This window comes from Natrix helvetica, assembly GCF_964273705.1.
Source record: "Natrix helvetica genome assembly, chromosome: 1".
In the NCBI taxonomy this organism is placed as follows: Eukaryota; Metazoa; Chordata; class Lepidosauria; order Squamata; family Natricidae; genus Natrix; species Natrix helvetica.
This window is the reverse complement of record NC_138548.1, coordinates 181,250,940-181,258,105: the sequence shown is the minus strand read 5'-3', so window position 1 is coordinate 181,258,105 and position 7,166 is coordinate 181,250,940.

Below are 7,166 nucleotides of genomic sequence, written 5' to 3'. Positions count from 1 at the left end.
AATAGGTGTAATGGATTTTGGAACCTCTGCATATTCTTTTAAAAATTGAAATTGAAACCTGAGGTGCTAGGAAAGTTTAACATTCTGTCGTGGAGGTTAACATTCTGAATATGCATTCACCAAAACATGTTGAAGAGATATGGTCTCTCATAGGCATAGGAACAGCTAGTTTCAAAGAACTAGTTTCTCTCCAGAAATCAGATGCTTCTATTTGCAACTATATTTTGGGAAGCATTCAGAGGATCTTAAGATTACCAATTCAAGAAGAATCAATTTCTTTTTAGTGGAATGAAACTTTAATTATATATTAAATGTGTTCAGAAGACTGGTAACTGGTAAATAATATTGGTAGTAAGCTACTGCATTCAGGAGCTTGAATGCATATATTTTGCTGAAGTGCAAACCTGTCTAGAACCTCATTCAGATTGACACTTCTTTCTGCAACTAATATTTGCGTAAGTATTTTCCCCATACCAACAAGGAAACAAAAAAATAGTTGGCCAGGCTCTTGCATAGATGGAGATGTCTCTATCCCTTTGGTTATCATTGGGTAGAAGAATGAATAAACTGGTGATCAAGATGACCCAATACTACCTCCAAACTATGTATCCTCTTCATTGAAAAAATAATCCTGTGAATGAAGGCAAATATACGTGTCACAAGATAAAGCAGGATTGAATCTGGGTTGTATTCTGCAGAATAATCCTGGTTCAGAATGAGCTGTCTTCCAATTCGTCAGATGCTTAAGGTGTCCAGTGATGGCACCTATGTTTGGTCAATTTCAGTTTTTGATTGTTGTCCTGCTTCCAGACATAGGTTAAATGCCATCACTGTTTAATCAAATACAGATACAATGGAAAGGGAGAACTGGATATCTTTTGCACCCTGATTATTCATTGTTCTAATTTCTGAAAGCTCCTCTGCTGCAGAGAGCCCAAGAGAAACCTAGAATTTTCCACCACTGAATATCAGGTGGACAAAACAGATGTTCCTAGTGCTGCTCTCTAGAGCACAAGGACCATCCTACTGGATTGATGACAACCCTGAGAAATTAACAGGAATCCCTGTTTCTAGTACAGATCATTTCTCAGGGGAACCAGGGTAGTTTTGGTGATGAAGCTAGGTATGAAACTAGAAGGAAATGATCCTGGATAGCTGTTTCATTTCAGTACATCTGAGATTTATTGGCTGCAATACTATCCACTCTTATCGTTTTAAGTAAACAAAGAATCTTAGGAATTGGTAACAATGTATGGGCCAAGGAAGGAATCAAAGAGGATTCTTGATTCTCTAGCAAGTTCAGGGTTGTGTTTCTCCTAATAGTTACAGCTACTTTAGCTACATTGAGCCTTGTTTACATTGAACAACATGTACACTAGTAATTACATAGTTGACTACATTGATTTCACTATGATGTATAGTATATAACAGTGATGGCGAACCTATGGCACGCGTGCCACAGGTGGCACGCGGAGCCATTTGTTCACCATTTTTAAAAGCCATTTTTCGCCCTCCCCAGGCTCCAGAGGCTTTATAGGAGCCTGGGGAGGGCGCCTCCCCCGTCCCCTCCGGAGGCTTCAGGGACCGTCCGGAGGCTTCCCTGAAGCCTTCTGAACGCTTAAAACGACCCTCCGAGCAAATTGGAAATGACTTCCGGTTTGCTCGGAGGGTCGTTTTAAGCGCTCCGAATGTATCAGGGAAGCCTCCGGACGGTCCCTGAAGCCTCTGGAGGGCATCGGGGGGGGCGGGGAAGGCTCTTTTCGCCCTCCCCAGGCTCCTATAAAGCCTCTAGAGCCTGGGGAGGGCGAAAAAACCTTGTAAAAATGGGGGTCGTGCCTTTTGTGCGCACATGCGCACTGGGGGGGTCGTGCATTGCATTATGGGTGCAGCACGCATGCACGCAACCCCCCTGCGCTCCCCCCACTTGTGGCACGCGAGCCAAAAAAGGTTCCCATCGCTGGTATATAATATTGTTAAACTGAATTCCGCTACCAGCCAATTTTGCTGATACAATCTTACAGGAAAGAAGCATCTTAAAGTGCAAATAGCAAATATCCTCTGGACATTATGCTTCTAGGGACTGAAGGAAGTTTGTCTATCAGAAGTGCCACCTTTCCTACTAATGTTTGAACTTGAGACTATATCTAACTGATACATCTAAAAATATATGTCTTTCTCCCTTGTTGGGAAAAATATTTTCACTTGAAAGGCTCCTCTCCCTTCCTGTATTCTTTAGAGAAGCAAGGTTAGGGGCTGAGTGCTGGTAATCTGAGTTACATAATTTCTATACTTAAATCCTTGTACTTCCTTTCAGCTTCAGGCATTTAAATTGCTCCTCTGTCTCTGTCAGATGGTCCCCTTCACTGATCTTCCTTCAGTTGTGATTTGTCATCTTATGGTATTAGCTCTTAGATACTGGACAGCTAGTCTTAATCAGGCACACCTAGTACATTTCCTCCACTCTTATTTTCCTCAGCTACATCTTCCATGGTACCATCCAATTCAAAAAGAAAAGAAAGGAAGAATGTTTTAAATAAAGGTTCAAAAAAGGGACAGTAAAAATGATCATACTTCCTTCCTTTCTTGTAAGAAGATTAATATATATCCTGCTCTACTCCTGAAGTTTTCCATCAGCAGAACAATCGAGGGAAAGGGGCTGCTACTTTGATTTGGAAAATCTGAAGACAAGGGACAGCGTATTTTATTCCAGGTTGGCATTATTTTTGCTGATTGGGTACTGTTTTCTGGAATTTTCTAACACAGTTGGATATCTTTCCTACTGTTGGCTGCTTAGTTAGAATGCTACCTTGTGTTTTATTGGATGAAAGGATTTTAGACCAAAGGCTCATTTAATTGCTGGCAGCTTCTAACTAGAAACAAACCCATTTTAGCAAATTGAGAACCAAGAAATTAGTTAAACTTTTCTCCATAGACTGTGATTTCCCCCTCCCCCAAATATTAATTTTGGAACTATCATATGATGAATGAAAGAATACCATCAGGATTTTTTACTTTGTTCTGTATCAGTTTTGATTTGTAGGATGTATAAAAAATCTCAAATGTTCTTTTACAACTTTCCATATTTAATATTTGATTTAAGTAGGGAGATTTTACATATATAGCCCAGAGATATTTGAATGAAATATCTGGAATTTGTAAAGAAAAAGAAAAGAAAAAGAAAGACTCTGTGGCTGAAATTTTCTTTGTGCCATAAAATGTTGTGCTATACCTTTTGAGATAATATTGATGTAGCCTTTTGTTTGCTGCTCTTCGTTTCCAAATAATATACACACAACATGGACTTGTGCATATACATTTTATTCAGAAATGTAGAGGAACAGAAATTATTTTTTTTCTAAATATCTAGACAATGTAAGCTCTGTGTGGCTAAAACAGCAAATCCTCTTGCTTTCTTTTTTAATGCAATTGCTCAGCTGTTGGCTTCTATGCTTCTATGCTTGCAACTCCAGAAGGCAGTGGTTGTGTTCAAGACAGAATTGAAAACATCAGCTATTTTTCCTTTTGAAAATTCAATCCCTTCTTTTGATATACCTGTTGTAATTTTTGATATATCTGTTTAATTTTACCTTGAAAATCAAGGCTTCTATTGCACAATACATTGAACTTCCATTTGTTTGGTACATCTGCCATTTTCTGGCATAATTAAAAAGAGAAAGCTTTCTTCTTATGGCAAAGACACTTAGGATTAAGGTTAATGCAAGTATAATAAGGTTTCATGTGAACTCACTTCAAGATTTTTAAAAACTGTCTTTATAAATGCAAACTTGTTTAATGTAGAAAGGCATAACATCAACCTTTTTAAATCAAGGTTATTAAATATAAAGAGATATCTATGAAAAGTTGCACATGCATAGCTATATTGAACTTCAGTTAAAACTTTAAATGATTAAGTACTTAAGATATAAAATATTAAGAATTATTATAGGTTATTGGTAGCCTTTAGTTCTCTTCTGATTAGTTTGTGAACATTAAACTAAATATTCACAAATTATAACCAGAAGATTACTAAATGCTACCTAATAATCTAAAATATTTCTCCATCTTTTATATCTTAAATATTAGCAACTCCTATAGAAAAAATCCTTCATCTTGCCAAGAAAAAAAATGCATTTAATTTTATCATTCTTGAGCTAAGTGGCCCAAAAAGCTGCTCTGATTCTGAGATCTAGGAAATACTGCTGAGATACTTAGTTCCCTTTGCGTATTTGACTGAATTGTTCAGCCAGGAAAGTCAACAGAGAGGCCAAAAAAGGCAAGATGGCGTCTCCCCTTTTTATGTATGTCTGGGTATGCGTAAAAAGACTTTGGATCACACAGTCATGGCAGTCATTTTGACTTTTGGGGATCCTCCGTGGATACTCTTATAAACTGCCCCCCTTTGTCTTGCTTTCTCTTGTTGGCTCTTTCTCAATTAGAAGAAGGGAGCTGCCTATGGTGCAAATAGTATAGTATTGGTTGAGAAACAATGATCTGATTAAAGCTGCTGTCGTATTGCTGGATTACCTCAGTCATCTGTGAAATGATGTTCCAAACAAGTGTAGTGAGATTAGGGGAAGAAATGCGGTACATGGGAAAGAAAAGCATTTCACATTCCCAGCAGGCTTCACTCAGGAAAAGAATGCCATCTTATTATTTATTAATATTGTCTGCCATTTAAACCCCGTTAGGCATTATTCATTTGAATAGTTATATCTTGGATAAAGTTTTATGCATTTATGCATTAAATTAATTTCAGAACTATTGCTTCTTTTTCTATTGTTTTATTTTATTTTGTTTTATTTATTTTATTTACTATTTTCTATTCTATTCCACTACAGAACATTGCATGCCAAAACAACTAGACATAAAGACAAATTTTCCCTTGTGCCATTATTCTGCTGAACACCTAATTCCCACAGCACTGTTTTATGTCTAAGGATATTTACCCATGTAGTAGGGCTGTATTACTATTATCCTTCTCATGTTTCCTACTACCTTATGCTATTCATATCTTATGATTATATTACTTTGTTATTTGAATGTACACTAAGAGCTTATGCACAGGATACAAATTCCTTGTGTGTCGAGTCACACTTGGCCAATAGAGAACTGTTCTGACCCCCCCCCCTCCGTCCAGTAATGAATGCCAACACAGGCTTAGCTGGATGCCACACTTTAATAACAGGACTACAATCTTGGTGGCTGAAAGCCCAAACACGAACTCACAAATAAGAACCTTGCAGCAACCCAGACTCCGACAGATACAGATAACAACGTCTCCAGCAAGTAACAAACAGGAATCCAAAACAGTTCAGACCAGACGTACTGCAGATTACTTTAAACGGTTGTGTCCTGCAAGAAGTCTCCTCCCAAAATCTCTGTTTATATAAGCTCTTGGGAGTGGCCACGCCCCAACCACCTGAGCTTCATTATTTTTTATGAGCTTGTTTCCGGAGCAGCTGTTGCCTTCGTTTCTCCACCCTTCCTAATCTGGCGTCACAGACAAACTCCCTCCGATCTTCCCCACTGCTCCATGCCTCAGGCGCCTCCTGGTGGCCAACCAGCCTTTCTGGTCCCTGCTCTGTGTCTAAACCCTGCCCAGGGTCCTCCACCTCCTCCATAGCCGACTCATAGGGTTCGTCGCTATCTGAGTCGCTCAGCAGCTGCAAAGGATCCTGCTGGGTCACAACAGAGAACTATTCTATCCTATTCTATTCCATTCCATTCTACTCCATTTATACAGATATGTATTCACATAGAATATTTATTTTCATAATTATTTGAAGTCCCCCAAGTGATCTTTCCTCTCCTTTCTAATTAGATTTCTAATAATTACATAGCTGATGATCCATCCAGAGAAACTAGCAGAATTTCCAAGAATGAATGAGATGCACAATGATGCAGCCTTGCACAGCAAGGAAAAAGGTACAGTCTACCCATTTATTTCCTTTTTTAAAAAAATAAATGCCTCTTTTTAAAGAGAGAGAGAGAGAGAAAGAGAAATCATTCAGATTTCTGAATGACAGCAGTTATTCTTTTCCTTATTTAGCTAGCCAGCTATCAAATTCATATAGCTATCTATTTCAAGAATGTGACTCTGGGTGATGTATAGTAAAAAATAAAAAATAAAAACACACTAAAAACCATGCGTGTCACAAGACCATGGAAGAATGTTTAAAAGGCATCTTGCGATCTCCCTGTCTCCAAAGAATATCAGGCCCGCTGGAAAAACATGTTTTAATGGCTTTCCAGAAGGATGGTAGGGATGGGATTAATCTCTCCTCAGGGAGTTTGGGATGATAGTCCAAAGGGCAGGAGCCACAGCAGAAAAGTCTCTGGAGACTCATCAGATGGAACCCTTAGGAATCGTGACCCATAACATTCTTTACTCCTGCCAGATTTGATGGGATGGGTAGATGTAATTGGGAAGAGGCAGTTCCACAAATAACCTGGTCCCAGGCCATGTAGGACTTTAAAGGCCAAAATCTGCACCTCACATTAGACCGAGAAGCAAACTGGCAGCCAATGCAAGTTGCAAATTAAAGATGTGCTACTCTACTGGCATATATAACTGCCTTCAGTGCAGCGTTTAGCACTAGTTGAAACCTTTGAATACTCTTCAGGGGCAGCCCCATATAGACCACATTACAGCAGTCCATTCGGGAGGTGACCTGGGTTGGAATACCTGAGAGCAGAACCTTCCAATCCAGAAATGGGTGCAACTGGAGCACAACTGCAGAAAGGCCCTCCTAGCCACAACTGTCACCTGCACTATGTAGGATAGTAGAATATAGTGACAATTTGCATAACTGGAAAGTCAGCTGTTTATCACACAGTTATGTCTGTTTTAATTTTGGCTAGCCTTGTAAATAAATACAAAACTAAGGGAAAAATGGGATTTACAAGGTACTGTAGTCTCCCAATTCTGGCTTGGACCTGAAATAAATTGCAGGGTTCACATACCCATATAGGGTACACATATCTTCAAATCATGCCATTAAATTAGAACATTTCTAGTCCAAAACTCAAATAAACTATAACAAAAAACAATTTATGGGTTTTTTTTATAGGAATGAGGAATTCTCATCCTATAATTTTTCATTTATCTTTTGTCCAAAAAAATAAAAGATGTTTGTATAAATACTTGTATTTAGAGGAGTGCAACA